The sequence below is a fragment of the Poeciliopsis prolifica genome, unplaced genomic scaffold (assembly GCF_027474105.1).
Source record: "Poeciliopsis prolifica strain line A6 unplaced genomic scaffold, Auburn_PproV2 SCAFFOLD006, whole genome shotgun sequence".
Taxonomy (NCBI): Eukaryota; Metazoa; Chordata; class Actinopteri; order Cyprinodontiformes; family Poeciliidae; genus Poeciliopsis; species Poeciliopsis prolifica.
The window spans coordinates 8,492,501-8,512,048 of record NW_026562381.1 but is presented as its reverse complement, the minus strand read 5'-3'; the positions used below and the strand labels follow the sequence as shown (position 1 = coordinate 8,512,048).

The 19,548-nt window shown below is 40.3% G+C and overlaps 1 long non-coding RNA gene across 1 annotated transcript; it reads right to left on the bottom strand.

The window, feature by feature from the left end:
* Nucleotides 1-546: 546 nt before the first annotated feature.
* Nucleotides 547-17,052, bottom strand: LOC129360576 (uncharacterized). Its single transcript, XR_008606064.1, has 4 exons — nt 17,000-17,052; nt 16,302-16,431; nt 12,496-12,672; nt 547-678 (listed from the first exon to the last, which is right to left on the bottom strand). It is a non-coding gene; the product is annotated as an uncharacterized LOC129360576 (long non-coding RNA).
* Between the last annotated feature and the right edge of the window lie 2,496 nt (nt 17,053-19,548).

Below are 19,548 nucleotides of genomic sequence, written 5' to 3'. Positions count from 1 at the left end.
GCAGTATTATTATTTATATACATTAATTCAGCGATGGAGTCACATTGGATCCTGGTATGAAACCTCTTGAGATGCACAAGTTTCACTAGAAATGAAAACATTCCAGTCTTAAACTGAAAACTGCACCATGGTTTCTTTCTCTGTGATTGTCATTTACTGGCAGGGGAAGTGACAGAGACGCTCAATTACACACTTTGTACGTGTTGGCAGAGTATTCAGCAGCACTGTAATTAAGGCTGGGGTAAAAAGGACTCACTTGAAATGTCTACCCTGTTAAAACCATTTGAACACTGGAAAAGGTCACTGGGATGCAATTTCAACAAGATTTTTCCTGCAGACATGTTTCGTTTGAAGAATTTCTTTATATTTTGAAAGTCACTTTGTGACTGGTCTACTGCTTTTAAGTGTTCATTCCCTAAATAGATCTTTACTTTAAACAGTTTTTGGCACTTTTATGATCAGCTACCAAGCAAAACAACTTTGCATTCAAATAAATCAACTACAACTGATTCCGAACCTTTTCATGGCGAGCACAGTGGTGGCACCGTCATGATGTGGACTGAGCTGTGGAGAAGTGTGGCGGAGGCTGCAGAAGACTTGAGCCAGGGGTGAAAGTTCACGTCCAACAAGACGACCAACCAGAACGCTGCCCCTCCCTTTGACTGAGCTTCATCTGTTCTGAAAGCAGGAATCAGAAAAATGTGACTGTTTAGATGCAAAGTTAGTAGAAATATAACCCAGAAGACACACAGATGTAACAGTAACTAAAGATACAGCATATTTACTAGGGGGGATTATTACAAATTGCTGTTCATGGGTAAAACATGTTGCAAATCATGTTTCATTTCCCACTTTCCATTTATCTCTGAGTTGGTCGATCACACACAGTGGTTTGGTTGCAAGGGAGGAGCTCTGACTGTTGAAGCGTTTTAATGTGCAGATTCTGACGATGAGTTGCGAAGCTTCAAGCGTCTGCTGATCTCATTAAGGTTTCTTATTTCACTCGCTCAGTTTAACGGGTTCAGTAACATATCAAATCCAAATGTCAGCTTCTAATGAGGGGAGAAGAAAGCGCTTAAATATGGGATGGAGACACGAACATCAAGTCGGCAGCAGCTCTCTTGTTGTGTTGATCACAGTGACTTTGTTTGCATTCTGGAGCTGCTTTATTAAGACGTATCGCGCTCTCTGGTTTCATGATGCTGTAACTCTGGGGAGCAAATGGATGAATCATTTTTTTATGAACTGGTTCACAGTTTTATCTGGAAAAACAATCAGTGTTGCCTTTACATGTTCCACATCAGTACCATGACTCATCATGATACCGCTGCTTTGCTGAAATGAGAAATCAGGTTTTCCTGTGAATATTGTTTTATGATCTCAGCTTTTATCTCTCCTTCTATGCATTTCTGGGATCAATTCAGTAGTTTGCTCACCTTTAGGTCATCCTCTTATCAACTAGCTTGCATGTAAAACATCCTGTTGTGAGCTTAGAATATTCCTTTATCAGATTATTCCAAAATAAGTGTTTTTATTCCATCTCCAAAATATTCTTGTAGATTTAAATCTTTGTCTGTTGCTGGAGTCTTCCGGGTCCAAGGTTTTCTCATCAGTTTATCTCAAAAACACTTAAACCTGACAACCTTTTCATCTTAGTTTTTAAAAAATTAAGATGATTTCTTCATGTCTTAAGTTTTTATCTAGACCTCATCTATAATATCTGCTGCAGAAAAGCCTTTTATTTCAGTCTGATAGAAAGATGCAATGAGTCTTCTAACTTAAGATTTGAGATTACAGTGTACTAAATTCTGGTTGCATCTCAAGACCCACCGGTACCGTGACCTAATTTTATGCTAGCCTATACTATTGTTTGTGAAAGATTCCCCTCAGGATGCCGGATGCTTGAAACTGAAAGTGAAACTGTGAAATTGACCTACTGCGCCAATAATTTGACTAATAATTATTTGGTTTGAAATTAAGTAAGTTGATCCCTAAATATGCAAAAAAAACAAACAAACAAAAAAAAAAAAAACACGTTGTGTATCTCATTCAAATAACGCAGCAGCACACTGTGACTTTGACATCTTGGATCCTGACATATTGCACTTTACAAACCAGGATGCAGCAGTGGTGACATGCACTACATGCAGAACTTGATGCTTTACAATATGTACATTTTCATCTTTCTCTTAGACTCACGTGACGTGTCAGAATAGAAAATGAAAAAATAATTTACTTTTAAATACAAGGGGCTGTTTTTGGTTTTTCTTGCATCCATCTCCATGCAGTTTAAACACATTTATGAGTCAATACTTTTCTCAAAAGAAAATAAAAAATAGGAACAATTGTATTTACTTTTTAAAATAATTTTTGAGAGACTCCAGAATAACACCTGGATACTGAAATGAAAGAGCCCAGAATGCAACATGGTGGTTTAAAAAACTAATAAGAATCAAACTGAATGAATTGAAGAATAGAGCCTTGTGGATCGCCTTTCTGTAGAGTTTTAATCAAAACTAAATGCAATACAACTAAAAAGTTACAAGCCATTATCAACACAGATTATATTGACTTTTCTTCTGAATCGCAGATAGAATTGCTGTTATTGTATTCCTGATTTCAACAGGAGCAGATGGTCATATTTTATAAAGGGGCTGCTGTTCACACCTCAGACATCATGTTTCAACAGATTTTTTAAATGATTCAGTTTTTTCCCTTTTAGATATATATATATATATATATATATATATATATATATATATATATATATATGTATATATATACAATAATTATACATTTCCCTTCTCACCCACCGCGGGTGGTTCTTATCCTCTGAGCTCGGGTCCTCTACCAGAGGATATATAGATCTATATATATAGATATATATATCCTCTACCAGAGGCCTGGGAGCTTGAGGGTCCTGCAGTATCTTGGCTGTGCCAAGGACTGCACATTTCTGGACTGAGATGTCTGATGTTGTTCCTGGGATCTGTTGTAGCCACTGCTCCAGTTTGGGGGTTACTGCCCCGAGGGCCCCGATGACCACAGGCACCACTGTGGTCTTCACCTTCCAGGCCCTCTCCAGTTCTTCCCTGAGGCCCTGGTATTTCTCCAGTTTCTCGTGCTCCTTTTTCCTGATGTTGCAATCACTTGGTATTGCTACATCTACCACAACGGCTTTCCTCTGATGTTTATCCACTACGACAATGTCTGGTTGGTTCGCCATTACCATTTTGTCTGTCTGGATCTGGAAGTCCCACAGGATCTTAGCTCTGGCGTTCTCCACCACCTTTGGGGGTGTTTCCCACTTTGATCTCGGGGTTTCCAGTCCATATTCTGCACAGATGTTTCTGTACACTATGCCTGCCACTTGGTTATGTCGCTCCATGTACGCTTTCCCTGCCAGTATCTTGCACCCTGCTGTGATGTGCTGGACTGTCTCAGGGGCCTCCTTGCACAACCTACACCTTGGGTCTTGTCTGGTGTGGTAGATCTGGGCCTCTATTGCTCTGGTGTTTAGGGCCTGTTCCTGGGCGGCCAGGATGAGGGCCTCTGTGCTGTCCTTGAGTCCAGCTTTTTCCAGCCATTGGTAAGATTTACTGATATCAGCCACTTGGGTTATTTGCTGGTGGTACATCCCATGTAGGGGCTTGTCCTCCCATGATGGTATCTCTGGTACCTCGACCTCCGTTCCCTGTTGTCTGAGACATTCACTGAGCACATTGTCTGTTGAGGCTTTGTCCCTGATGTATTTATGGATCTTAGTTGTTTCGTCCTGGACAGTGGTTCTCACACTCACTAGTCCTCTGCCTCCGTCCTTGCGGCTCGTGTACAGTCTCAGGGTGCTGGATTTGGGATGGAACCCTCCATGCATGGTTAGTAGCTTTCTAGTCTTAATATCTGTGGCTTTTATCTCCTCCTTTGGCCAGCTAATTATTCCAGCAGGGTATCTGATTACTGGCAGGGCATAGCTGTTTATCGCACGGATTTTGTTCTTGCCATTGAGCTGGCTTCTCAGGACTTGCCTTATTCGTTGGAGGTATTTAGCTGTGGCTCCTTTCCTTGTGGCCTCATCGAGGTTGCCGTTTGCTTGTGGTATACCTAGGTACTTGTAACTGTCCTCTATGTCTGCTATTGTTCCTTGTGGGAGTGAGACTCCTTCTGTGCGGATCACCTTCCCCCTCTTTGTGATCAGCCGACCACACTTCTCTAGTCCGAATGACATCCCAATGTCAGTGCTGTAGATCCTGGTGGTGTGGATCAGTGAGTCGATGTCTCGCTCACTCTTGGCATACAGCTTGATGTCATCCATGTAGAGGAGGTGACTGATGGTGGCCCCATTTTTGAGTCTGTATCCGTAGCCAGTCTTGTTGATAATTTGGCTGAGGGGGTTCAGGCCTATGCAGAACAGTAGCGGGGACAGAGCATCTCCTTGGTATATGCCACATTTGATGGACACTTGTGCAAGTGGTTTGCAGTTGGCTTCAAGGGTGGTTTTCCACAGCTTCATCGAGTTTGCAATGAAGGCTCTCAGAATCCTGTTGATGTTATACATCTCTAAGCATTCAATGATCCAAGTATGCGGTATTGAGTCATAGGCTTTCTTGTAATCGATCCAAGCCATGCACAGGTTGGTGTGTCGGGTTTTGCAGTCTCGGGCAACTGTGCGGTCTACGAGGAGTTGGTGTTTGGCTCCTCTGGTATTTACACCGATACCCTTCTGTGCCGTGCTCATGTGTTTATCCATGTGTTTGCTTATCTTGGCCGCTATGATGCCTGACATGAGCTTCCAGGTTGTGGAGAGGCAGGTTATTGGTCGGTAGTTGGTTGGGACTGGACCCTTTGATGGATCCTTCTGGATTAGGATTGTCCGCCCTTCAGTTAACCATTCAGGGTGAGTGCCACTTTGTAGCAGCTGGTTCATTTGGGCTGCCAGTCGCTCATGGAGAGCAGTGAGTTTCTTTAGCCAGTAGGCATGGATCATGTCAGGCCCTGGTGCTGTCCAGTTTTTCATACCTGAGACTCTTTCTTGAACATCTGTCACAGTGATGGTTATATATATATAACCATCACTGTGACATATATATATATATATATATATATATATATATATATATATATATATATATATATATATATCAGAACATTCTGTTACCTTTAATAATTTAACATAGAATGCAAATTTTATGTATTTTCTTCAGAACTTCTGTAAGGCTGAAAACAAAAACAAAATAAGATAACAACCACATAGAATAAAGTAACGTTTATCTCCATGGAGTTCTGATGATGATCCGAGAGGGGAGGCCGGTGGAGCTGAGAGGGGAGGCTGGTGGAGCTGGAGGCTGGTGGAGCTGAGAGGGGAGGCCGGTGGAGCTGGAGGCTGGTGGAGCTGGAGGCTGGTGGAGCTGGAGGCTGGTGGAGCTGGAGGCCGGTGGAGCTGGAGGCTGGTGGAGCTGAGAGGGGGAGGCTGGTGGAGCTGAGAGGGGGAGGCTGGTGGAGCTGGAGGCCGGTGGAGCCGGGAGGGGAGGCTGGTGGAGCTGGAGGCTGGTGGAGCTGGAGGCTGGTGGAGCTGGAGGCTGGTGGAGCTGAGAGGGGGAGGCTGGTGGAGCTGAGAGGGGGAGGCTGGTGGAGCTGGAGGCCGGTGGAGCCGGGAGGGGAGGCCGGTGGAGCTGAGAGGGGAGGCTGGTGGAGCTGGAGGCTGGTGGAGCTGAGAGGGGAGGCCGGTGGAGCTGGAGGCTGGTGGAGCTGGAGGCTGGTGGAGCTGAGAGGGGAGGCCGGTGGAGCTGGAGGCTGGTGGAGCTGGAGGCTGGTGGAGCTGAGAGGGGGAGGCTGGTGGAGCTGAGAGGGGGAGGCTGGTGGAGCTGGAGGCCGGTGGAGCCGGGAGGGGAGGCTGGTGGAGCTGGAGGCTGGTGGAGCTGGAGATGCCAGAATGAATCTGCTCTGCTGTTGTGGCTGTTTGATAGTGACATCCACCTCAGCGCACCTCAACAAATCCACAGCTTTTCTCCGAGACAAGTCGAGTGTGAGAAGGTTGGCAGTTTGCCCTCGGCTGATAATGTGTCATCATACGATTTGGTGTGAGGAAGTGCACCTGGATTTGTGCATGTGGAGGGAGAAAACACCTGCTTGCAGCGCGGTGCACTGGGTGACAGTTTTCTTCACTGTTAAAATTGTGCAGCACAAATCTAATATGAAAAGCAGATTCAATCCAAATATGACGATTTTGTTTATTACTAATAATAAAGTCAACGGCGAAATCCATTTTCTTGTTTAGGTACAGTTTTAGACATTCATATTTTTATGAATTAAAAAATATAAGAAACAGCATTACATATTTAATTTTCTACCAGAAAACTGTCACATTTCTACATCTGCTTTAATTGTTTCCTGGAATTTCAGGAAAAAGTTATTACATTTTTCATACTTTAATTTACTAAATCAAGAAATGATCCAGAAAAATAAGAAAAAGGTTAGGACAGCAATAACTGCTCTATTAGACTGAAATAACTTCTATCAATCTCTGAAAAGTTTCTCTTTCAGCTGTGAGTTTTTCTTTTAGGAGTTTAACTTGTCTGTCCATAGAACATTGCTTCAGGATTTTTTCTCGTCTAAATTCTCAAAAGCAAACTTGTAAGTCTGGTCTTCACGTTGATGTTCGAGAGCGAATGTCTCCACCTTGGACTACTTCCATGGAAGTCAGAACTTGTGATCTGTCTGTCTGAGGAGGAATGTGCTGATATGTAAAGACAGTGAGAGCAAACTCTTCCTGACTTCCTGACAACCTCCCGAGCATCTTACAGTCTGCTCTGGAAGTTGAACCTGCCAGGCATCAATGTAAATGAGTTTTTAATGCAGATTATTTGCAATCAGAGGATCAGCTGATCCTGAATTATTCAAAGACCTCTACAAGTTGTTGGTGCCGGAACAATTTCCAAAAATCTAAAAAGTCCTAGAAAAACACAAACGCATTCGATGTGCTGCCAGCTCTCCATCCCAAAGAGGATTTCTTCATTTTCCAACAAACTAATGGCTGCAAGAGACTTGTCCTCTACCAGTAAGTGATCTATTATATCATAACTTAAAAGACACAGAATCTAATTAAAAAAACAAACAAAACAAAAAAACATTGTCCTCATGAGATCTGGTGGTACTTTTTCCATTTTTACAGAATTCATATTCTCCATTTGCCATGCCTTTTTCAGGAATATTGTAGAAGAGGAGTGTTAACCAAAAAATAGCTGCAGTATTTTGAACTGTACTGATTTCATGGCCTTTGTTATCGAGCAAGGTCACTCAGTGGGCTGCAAATGGCACAGAGCCCTCATTAGTTTCCGCCTTTACTTTTCCAGCTTTAACAAATCTGCTGGTTTGCTGTGAACTTAAGTTCAAACAGATGGAAAAAAGTAAAATCAGTTGGGGGAATGTTTTGAACCGATAAACTGCTGAGAACAGCTCTCATTCAGTCTGGACTGACGCAGAAGACGACACGAACTGCAAGATTCTTAATGCCAGAAAAACAAAGCTCCACAAACACTGATCCATTAATATTTGAACTGAACTTCACTTGATGCTGCAGCCATAGAAAATCCTCAACAAGGTTACAAAACATGCGTCCCAGTTTGATCCCATCTGAGATGAGCAATTAAGCACCATGGAGTCGGAAAACATCCCAGAGAGGAAGCAGTCTGCAGCTGCAGAGAAAGGAACAAACATTTTAGGTTGGATTGCAGCTCCTACAAACTGACTGACTCTACTGAGACAGACGCTTGACACACAAGCTTCCCGTTTGTTCAGCGATCCAGGCAGGTTGGTGACTTAAACAGGGAAGATGTACACAGGAAGTGACAGCTGAAAGACAAAGAATGCAAAACTGACACAAAGCAAGATGCTAAAGTACACCCACAACAACAGTCGATTTAGGATCACGGTTAACATGCCGAGCATCATTTGGACTGGAGAATCTGGAGCAGTGACAACATTGTAAAACAGAAACAAGAGTTAAATCAAGGAGTTTATGTGGCACATTTTGTGCAGAGAACAGAAGATTTCTTCAAGCTTTCCAACTAAAGAAAACAACAAAAGTGCTTTTTATTTTTGATGGCTGATTTTTGCCTTTATAATTCAGTGAAACATGTTTTAGCAACATCTGTTTGAATTACGTTCCAATATAAAAACCAGTTTGCATCCCTGATTTTTTTTTCTAAAGCAAAGGAAAATATTCATGTGAAATAACACAAAAGCTGATGCATTAAAATGCGAAGCGTTCTGAGCTGTGCTGTGTCTCCTCAAGGTGATCTGTCATGCTGCTTATTGCAAATGTCAAAACTGAGGAAACAGCAATTTTTTCAGAGTTTTTGCACATCAGACTGGGTTTCATTTTGAATCCCTGCTAACATGGAGACCTTCTTTCTCCTTCCTCTCATCCTATGAGAATCAGTTTGTTGCATTGCTGGTTTGGAAAGCAGTTGTAAATGTTATTAAATGTTTGGATTCTCGCCATAAATCAAGGCCAGCACATAATGTCATTTTTATTCAGCAGCAGAGGTTCCTTTCAGTCTTTGCCAGAGTAACCTCCCCTTATTCAGCTGTAGTGCATTGACCAAAGCAGCAATAAAGCAACTATTAGTCCAAATGATTTATTACTCTTCTGAAACATTTGACAACCCATATTTTTATTGAAATTCAAATATTCAGTGTAGCTAAAAGTTTATTTATCTTTATTCAGTTCTGTTCCATTTTAAAACTATTTCCATATTTTTAATTTTTGTGTCAATAGTTTAGAAAAATGTGATATTTCTCAGAGAAAACATTCCAAATGAATCCCATCCTACATGATCCCTTTTCACTTCTTTTGATTTTATCACATTAGAATTACAACCTTCAGTATTTTTTAACTTTTTATTCTAATAAAACTGGGAATTATTCAATATGATGAATAATTGGAAGTAAAATACCAGATTTATCATTTTTACAACAGAAAATCAGAAAGTGCATTTGTAGTTCGCCTCTCTGTCAGTTTGTTATGCGACTATCGACAGATGAAAATGTTTATCCATTTATCTTTCAAGCAGAACATCTGAAAACATCAACATTTTAATAAATTGTGAAAAGCTTCCAAAGTTTTCCTACCACTTTATAATGTATAAAACAGGTTTATGCTGGTCTAACGTGAAACAGACGAAGGTCAGTGGTTGTAAACACGGCGGTGAAAACGATTTCATCTCTTCTCCGTCCCAGCTGAGACAGCAGCAGAACGTAACCAGCTGATGGCTGTTTGAGGTCACTTTGGGTCGACATTAGTAATCTGTGAAATAGTTACTGGTGTGACCTTTGACCCTCAGTGTGAGATGTGACCCGTTAGGAGAGCCGGGCCTCTGGGGTCAGTTTTATTCTCTGTGTTTATGAAACTGTCTAAATCATTCCTCACTGTGCTAAAAACCTCCAGCAAGAACAAGTAGAGCAAAACTTTTTCCGTGTGTTCTTGGTGTTTGTGTAATCACGCTGTGGGGACTCGGCTCACACAATTACTCTTCGTGACTCATCTCTCAGCTGGGGATGAACAGCAAGAGCCCAAAAACTATTACATTTCTGCTTTTCTGCTGAGGTTCAGACAGACTGTGTGCCCATAAACAGAATGATAAATGTTTGTTTTCAGTCATATTCAGTAAATTAGAATACGGAAACCTTGTTTTTCTCATAACTTTATTAGTTCACGAATATATGTTTTGCATTTATAATACAAGTTATTTTAAGATTACATTCATTACCACAGACAGTTTCCTGTTTTCTAAAACAGCTGGAAGCTAAAGGTCAAAAGTGAATGTGTAAACCTGAAGCTTTTTTAATTATGGTTATTTTCTCCTCACAGCTGATGAAAATACTTAAAATATTAAGTCACTAAAAAAAACATATCACAGGAATCTGGGCTTAATGACAACAATTTTTGGCTCTTGGTTGCTGATTATCTCAAGCATTTGTGTTTCAATACTAAAGATCATCATGGAAAAATAGAACTGTGTGGAAGTTTATTGTAAATTATCTCATTTGACTGTTTTTAACCCAACACACATTATTCATTCAGAGTTGGGTTTCTCCAGGATTTCAAGGCACACGAGTTGAATGATGACACATTCAAATTGTAGTTTTTATTTAATAATTCATGAACAGTGTAGCGCAGAATCTTATTTGTACCCCGAATGGAGTGAAATAAGCAATAAATAAATAAATAAACAGAAATCATATAGCAGAGCAGGTCTGCACTGGGTTCCACATTTGGAAACAGAGCCTGAAATAGGGAGAACGTGGCACACATTCTGGACAACAAGATCTAATCTGGAGGGTTGACAGGCAGAGTAATAAACGTCTGATTCATTCCCAATGATGGACAGCTAATTTACTTTCAACATCTCAATGATTAATCCCCCCTGCAATGTATTTTTATAGCTTTAACTGCCATAAAATAGACAAGGCACTGTTGAAGGTCTGAGTAATGGTGGCAGGTTTTCAAATTAGAGTTCATGTCCCTCCTCAGCGTGAGCAGCAACACTAGATGCACAGAGGAAGGCGTGGCACATTTCCAGGACACTAATGTGAAACAAAAGCTTCTGAGAGGACTTTCATTTGCAGCCTCTCCAAGCTCACTGCTGGGTATTTTTATTGGCAGATGTATAAGCATAAAAGCAATTAAAGAGCGCCTGTGGGGTGAGCGCTAGGTGTAGCCCAGACTCATGTGTGAACAAGGTGTTTGCTTAGATTAAGTACTGGTGTTCATTTTCACTTATAAATCTTGTTGATGAGACTCTGGGGTTTTTTAAATAACATAGTTCTTGTTTGGGACACTGTGGCAATTAGAAAATTAAACTGGCGGGTAAAAGTATTTCTTAGGTTTAATTTATGTTTCTAATAAAAAAAAACAATTTATTTAAAAGCACAAACTTTGTTCAATGTGACCTGATAGTTTCAGATAAAATATAAATAGGTTGAAGATTTTTTGTGCCATTCTTTCTTCACAGTGATCACATAGGAAATAGAGAGAAGAGTGATGTGCTTAAGGTTCAAAGGTCAGAAGCAGCCGCCACTGCTTCACCATTACCCCACGATCCGCCCTTAATCACAGTATTTAGGTGATCCCTGAGCCTTCAGAAGCAGTTAATTGGTTCTTCTGCAACAGGTATCAGATGAATCACCAGGCTGGCCTGGCAGATCATTTAATTAGCGCCCAAACTACAGCCAGCGTCGCCTCCTGCAGGCGCGTCCTGCAGGCGCGTCCTGCAGGCGCGTTCTGCAGACGAGTTCTGCAGGCGCGTTCTGCAGGCGCGTTCTGGCTCCACGGTTCTGGTTGACGCCTCATCAGCCTCTTCCTCCCAGCAGCATTCAGTAGCAACATTTCACCTAACCTGCAGTTCTCCAGACCTGCAGCTTCATCCAGAGACAGTAAACAATACAGCTTGTGCCATCGTGGACATGGGCGATGCCTTATGACCTCTACACCAAATCATCATGATTCCCAATGCTGCCAACTCAAAAGCTTCAGAATTACATTTCTCAACATGCAAATCATCCTCCAGAGACAAAGAGAGCAACATCTCCAGCACTTTTTCATCTAAAGTATCACATGTTGTCTTTGTCTTCATCTCTACTGCCTCTGCCAGCATTATCATGTCTCTCAGTATATTCTAGAGGATCATAATTATATCCACCACCCTCTTCTGGGCATCATCATTATTATTAATATCCAAATGATTGGGTTCAATGTGATGAATTATGAATATGTGTAAAAAGGGCAGAAACCATTCCAGCAATTATGACCAGCTTTTCAATTTATATATATTTACCATCAACATCATTTGTAGAGATGATTTAGTAATTTATTTTACATAACAAATGAACATAAACAGCATCTTGAAAGACTTGATTGTCTCACTTCAGATTATTAGTAGATGCTACAATCTTCTGTTTGCAAACTTACAAAAATGTGAAATTCAAATCAGGTCTGATGTTGAGGAAAAGATGCTGACAAATGAATAATTAATAAGTATAAGAATCTTCAATTACAAAGTCAGTGACAGTCATAAAACTCATGGTTTGAAAATAAAAGTGCTAAAAGTCGAGAATCGTTGCTGGTGCTGCATCCTGCTGCTTGTTGGTTTAAATCTCCACAAAGAAAAAAGTCTTTCAGAGTTTATTTCAGCAATGATAATTGTTTCTAGCAGGATGATGAGTGTGTGGGAGTTTGTGGGTTAGCAGCTTGTTTTGTCATCTGGCACAGGAGCCATTTTTCAGCTCAATTAAAACATGTGCTGTGTTGAACTGCACCGCTAACTGTGTTCATATTGGACTGGAAATGGTTCTGGGCTGATCTTAAGACGACCGCTTACGATCACATAAGGTCATATGATACGAGTCTTGGCTTTTTATTTATGTATTTTAACCTTTTAAATTTCAAGCTGGGCTGATGATGAAAGGCATAAGAGCAACGTGTTTCTAAAACAATACCTTGGTGCTTGTAGATACTTCAGATACTGTTGAGCTGAAGTGTGATCGGACGCCCAGCAGGATTGTCAGCGTTTCTGGACATCATGGTTGACGTCCAGCAGGAGTCCACCCGCCTCGCCATCTAACGCATGAACACGGCGACGGCAGAGGAACCTCCTCTACGCGGATGATGATGTGCTGTCAACCCAGAACAACCAGGATGGCAAAATTAAAAGCAAACCTGGAACAACTGACTGAAAGAAAAAAGCATAACATTGAACATCAACGACACTGAATAACTGAAGAGCCGACAAGATGGATGGACAGGAGCTGGTCAAGAGCACAGAGTTCAAATTCCTGCTCATTTCCAAAATAGACAAAATGTTCGATGTCAAAGGCAGAACCAACGCAGCGTGGCTTAAGGCGCAGCCACACCAGCTGTTTTTAGTCCACTTTATCAAACTCTAATTCATTTGCCTAGAAACTGTTTCATTTAGTGAGGTGTGAATGCAGAATCAACCGAAAAGGCGAAGTCTGGTTCGCTTACGCCAATGAAAAGCTGTTGGATCCTGGATTTGTCTCAAACCTCTGAAACAATTCAATCAGATCTAAAGGTGGCAGCTTGGTTGACATGCTGAAATTTGGACAAATTTGGGTTAGCAACTTTAACATTGACTACAGTCTTTGTAGTCCCATTTAAATAGAGTACAAAGACTGATGAGAAAGCAAAGACTGATGAGAAAGCTGGTCAAACATTTTGCTGGTTATCTGGCAAAATGGAGTCTTGTTAATAGCTACAAAAAGTGTGTGTTTTCTCCAAGACATTCTCAGGGACATTCATCCAAATATTCATTTATGCGACCAAGTATTTACTCCACTCTGGCAGGCGCATTGTTCAAACACATCATTAAAACCAGAAAATGACTAACAACTGCCTCTTTAATGTCAATGCAATCATGTTCTAAGTTGTATTCTCAGCATACAAATGAAGCCTCTGGTCCAGGCCAAATCCAGATAAGTTTCAGCACCAGATATATTCAGGGATGTCAACTGAAACATTATTCAGACACAAACATGTGCCTGATGTGCAAGAGCTGCAGTTATTGCAGAATTATTTACTCGTAGTTGAAAAAGCTTAGTTACGTAAGTGCCACAACATCAGAAGTCAAAAACTTCCCATAAATCATTAACAGGCTCATGGAGCTCATTGACAGCTGCAAACAGTCAGTGAAGCTTTTAACCCTTATCTTCTTAAGTCGCACGTTGTGTGCATAATTGCCATACTGTTACATTCTGTTGAGCAGGTGGGATTCCTGTAATTAAAGGAAATAAGACTGTTGATACTAAAAACTGAAATGTTCTGGCAACTGTCAGAAATCAGGGCAATAAACTGATCCTGATATTTTGGTGTCAGGAAAACCTCCAGAGACCGAAATGTGCCTCCTTCGAAATAATTTGAAATTAGCTGGCAGCTGAGCCAAATTTAGCAGTTGATTTTTACATAATCAGGTTTGTCAGAAACTGGGAGAGAGAAAACAAACAAGGGGGAACTCCACAGCTGTAAATCCTTCACATTTTTTAGACAACAAGGTTTTTATTTTTAGTGTATATCAGCAATAGCATACACCTTCTAAAAATATGTAACCACCAAATACATGTACAGTTATCCAGTATCTAATCAGACTAAATCAATTCAAATGCTTCCTGTTTAATTGAATACAACTACACACTGTCCAGCTAATATAAAGTCAACTGGTGCTATAATGCCAAACAGCAGAAGGATTCTATCTAATGCAGCCCAACTGATTGCATCTGGTTATTAACTTTATTGCAATTCTTCATCCTCAGTCAGCATGTGGCAGCAGCTGAGAGGAAAAACTCTCCACTGCTGTCTGGAAGAAACATCCAGACACAAAAGCAATGAGAACTTACAGGAAACATGGAGGTCAGGTCAGCAGTGGCTCAGTGACACAGCTAAAAATAGCTTTCATGATATTTATATCTTTTGTGTCTTCAGTATGTTGTTTGGTGTGATATTTTAATGATTCTTTTACAGCAGTTTTTTACAGCAGTCTCAGTTCAGTCCGACCCATTCCCTTGATCTCTGCTCGCCCAGAGCGGCGCCTCCAAGAACTCAGGAAACCTGCTGTTCACCTGAGACATTAGGTTGTTTCTCTGCCATCAGCTCAGCTGCAGCTCAACAATCTGAAACCTGAGCAGCACATACACACGCTTTACTGGCAGTGCTAAGACACTGGCTGTGATTGGTCGTCATGCATTTCTGTAAATGGTAGTGGGATTGATTTTTGTCACAGATTATCTCTGTTATTCTAGTGTCAGAATGTAGTTTTAACAAATATGTAAAAATACACTCTTGTAAAATTTACCATCTGGAGCTTTAATTCAAAGTGTGTTTTATATTTGACTCTAACTCTACCTGTGAAAAACAGATATGTTTTACAACTGCTGCTTTTTTGAACAGGTTTTTATTCACATAAATTTAAATAATTTTTATCTTTTGAAAACTTTGAATGGACGGCCCATGCTGGAGTCTATCAGCGGAGCCTCTCCTGACTGCAGTTGGTCCAGAAGTCGGTAGTCCCAGTTCTGACACGGCTGGTGAGAACAGCACAAGGCATTGTGGGATGCCCCCTCCCGGACCTGGACTCTATTTACATAGGCCGGGTCAAGAAGAGAGCTGGATCCATAGCCATGGATTCCAGCCACCCGGGCCACAGACTGTTTGTGCCGCTGCCATCAGGCCAGCGGTTCAGGAATATACGGACTACAACAAACAGACTGAGAAACAGTTTCTTCCCCACAGCCGTCAGAGCCATTACTCCCTGCCGCCCCCTCCCACACATATCATAACCTCACATACACCCCTCACCCCCACACAGCCATATTGTTCTGCACTTGCACTGTCACATCATCTGCACTTTACCATAATTGGACCTGCTGCTTCTTCTTTGGTGTGGTTGAGTGTCTTTAGTTAATTTTAGTTGTATATATTATTATTATTATTATTGTGTGTTTGTTTATTTAATATTGTATTTTTTGACTTTTTGCACGGGAGTTGCAATAGAAATTTCGTTGAATCCTGTTCAATGACAATAAATGCTATTCTATTCTATTCTATTTCAGAATTGATTTCAAAGCTTTATTGGTGACTTAGAAGGCAGTGAACAGACATCTGCCTGACCTCCTGCAGCCTTTTGTGACCCCCAGACCTCTTGGATCTAATGATCACTTGCTCAGCAGTTCCAAGGTCGAGACAGGCTCATGGAGGTGATTGAGTGTTTAAGGTTGTAGTCCCTAAACTGTGTAAAAAACGGCTCCTACACATCAGACAGGCCTCACTGTTGATGTTTTTAAAACTTATTTAAGAATCCATTTGACCTCACTGGCTTTCAATGCAGCATGAGAGACATGGCTGCAAATCTCAAGTTCTCCGAGTTGTTGAAAACTTGAAAACATGGAGGAGGTTTAGATTCTACTTCTGATTAGGTCTCCAATGTTGCATTCATACTGATGCACAGTTTTTATTTGCTAAGAAAGTACATAAACCAAAGAGTCAATTTTTCATTTTAGCATACCATATCTCATCATCTCTTTAATGCAAACGCTAAACACTTTAGCTAAAAATAAAATAAAGTGTGAAAGATGCATATACTGCTAAAATCCATAGGCTTTGCAAGTCCAAGTGAGGAAGTTGCAGATGAAGCGCTCTCAGTCAGACACAGCAGATGGCAGGCTCAGTTTGAACACTTTCCCACTTCAACAGTTGTCCCCTCCAACTCCGCCTACATCTAAGTCAGCAAACTCACCCTGAACTTTACATATCCAGCCCAGATGATGCTGTGGATTGCTGGCCTACTTGGATGTGGGAGGAGTTGGACTTTCCAGTCCAAGGGTTTCAGCAAGACATCCTTAACTGGCTCAGTGGATGGATGAAGACTAGAAGGACACATGAAGTCACAACTATTTAGACACTTAGTGAGCTCAGTCTGTTGAGCTGGCTCCAAAGACTGCACACAGCTATTAACTGTTTTTATTCTGCATAAATAAAATATACTTTAATATTTAAGTATTTTGGCTTTCAACTGTGTCCATTGTTTTCACAAAACAACAATATTTATCTCTTACTCAAAAACTCTAACTGCAAAACTGAAAAAGTGCTCTTTTAATGCTGACTCTTTAATAAGATCCACAAATGTCACAACAACATGTTGGTTTTTAGCAATAACCCATAAAATGTTGATTTTACAAATAAAGACACCAAAACAAAGTCCTTTGTGTGAGAACCGTTTCAAAACGTGCAAAACACAATTATAAGTTCAAAGTGAACTCAGCTAGTCCACTAGCATTAGCATTAATGAGCCTCCAGAAATATGTCCAGTTTCTACACAATACTGATCACAAACTGCATAATCTGACTCACTAGTCTATCCCACAACTTCCCCAACTATTAAAGGAAACTAATATATAAACATACATATTTGCATTGAAATGCATTTACACTGACCTGTGATATATAAATGATGAGACACACGTCGAGCTTTCTTTAGCATCTAACAGGAAGGTTTATTCTTCTTCTGTGTGACCAACGTTTCTGTTCCACCAATATGCCAGGCGCCCCCCAGCGGTTGTATGTGGAAATGCACCAAATAACTGCAATAACTTATTACTTATTACAACGAGGAGTTAAAGACAGAGAAAGAAAAATAATGTTGAAGTGCCTATTTTTATACTTAGTGTTTTCATTATTTATAACAGCTTGTTTTAACTCCCCTACACACACATCTACACAAATATTATTGCATCAATATTTATATTTTTGTATTTATCAAAATACTTGTAGATAAGTACAGATACAGATTCTGCCATTTCTTTATCTGTCTGATTAGAACACCAACAAAATGATTATTTCTGCACATCTTAACCTAATAAACAGGAAAGCACAGTTACCTGAGGGATGGCCAATGACACTGCTGATTGATTTAGCATTATGCAGCAGGAGAGATGTAAGACTGATCTCTTTAATTTTCTCAGTTAAACATGAACTTCCTGTTTAAGTTAACGTTGTTGTTTTTTTTGCCTTTGTCTGAAATGAAGCAACTTTGTCCTTTACCGATTTTGGCTAAAGTGTGTTTGTATTTTTCAGACTTGAACTTTACAACTGAATATCATCTCTCTTTACAGAGAAATATGAAGCTGTGGCTTTTGAAATAACTCCTGCAGCGGCGCTGACAGATGCACATAGAGAGACATCTGGAGGAACCGCTGGCTTTTATAGAGCTGAGACCCTGCTGGACTTTATTAGTGTTTGTCTGAAACCATGTGAGCTCTGGACACAAACATGTTTCTAATATATTTATAGAAGTTAATATATGAGAAAAGTGTAAAGAGATAAAATATAACATGGAGTTTCGGCCCATCAGTTAAGCAATAATGCGTCAGAATCAGCTTTAGTTATGATTGTGGGAACAAAGTTGGAAGTTGACTTTGGCTTTCAAGCGCTCACAGCATACAGACATAAAGTCTAAACATTAAACCTTAGGGGAAATAAAATAAAGATGAAGGATCAATATGTGCATGTATTTGGAGCCATTTTAATAAAGAAAGAAAAGAGAAGACTTGTGACAGTGCAAATATGCTTAATTGTTTCCCAGCAGAGTAACTGACTATATAGGCAATGCAGTTTTCATTGTGTTCATCAGCCTGGGGGAAGAAACTTTAGGGTTTTATTTATTTATTTTTTATCAGAAATCACCACTCAGAAGGTAAAATTCTGGACACTTTGTGTCCAAGATGTGTGGGGTCTGCAGATGTAAATTTGTAAATGTTTTCTTATTTCCGACTGTTTGTGATGTTCCTCTCTGGTTGTTGAGGTGATATTTTCCCTCAACAATATTTAATAGAGATTAAAAGAAACCAAAACAATAAAAGTCTGAGCTGAAGTATTTTATTTTCCTTCATCTCCATTTAGTCCCCACTGCTGAGTTTATAACGACGGTTCTTTATGCAGCTGTGATTTTAATAAATAGGATATTGATTTTTGTGAAATTGGACCCCAACTAAGACAACAGCTGTGCTTTCACATCTAAAAATCTTCTTGTTGTTCCCCTCTGTCAGATTTATTTCATAGTTTATTTACTGCTGGCCGAAAATAATCACAAAAAAACCAAAACAAAAAACAAAACAAGTTGCAACAAGATTTATTAGAGCTTCATATCACTGAAACTGCCAATGCAGGGCCTGAAAGCAGGTGTTGCCTTTTATGGAAACGTCCTGCTTTGTTCAGTGGGAAATGTCCATTTCCTTTCGTTCCCATTATAAATGAGGTTTAGGTCCTGCATGCAGTAGCAGTCAGTCCACAGAGAAATGAGCACATATTTACTCCCTCTATGAAGAGGCTAACCTCAGCAACCCCCAGAAAGCCGAATTATATCTGTGTCATAACGAATGGGAGGTGGAGAAATCAGGACACCAGGAGGCCAAAGATGAGACAAACAAAAGAGTTCAATTAAACTTTCAGGTGAAAGAGCTTTGAGGCAACAGTGAGAAATAGATTTTAAACCTGGTGTAACATAAGCAGAAGAAATGGGAACAAGGCACACAGGACAATAATCTGGATGAACAACAGAAGGAAGATAAGAGGGAGAAACACACTGATGCTTAACAAGTCTGACTCCTACAAGGAAAACTGAGATTACAGTTGATGCTTAACAAAAATACAAACAGTACAGAAGAAACAAGAAAATATCAAAATTCACAAAGTAAAAAACCGTGTAGAAGCTTTGAAGTTAAATAATAGATTGAAGCTCTTTGGTTGTGTTTCTCGCTTCACGTCTGCCTGAAAAAAACTAAATTGTAGAAAGAAACACTTTAAGAAATAAACACAAAACAATTATTCATTTTAAAATGGCAGAAAATAACCTGGTGTATTTCACTGCCATCCAAAAGTATTGAATCTGGTGTGTATTGTACCAAGACAACTTAAAGTCCTGAATCAACTGTTTGGAGCTAAAAAAGCTTTTAGCCCTTTGACTAAAACTTGAATAACAGAGGAAA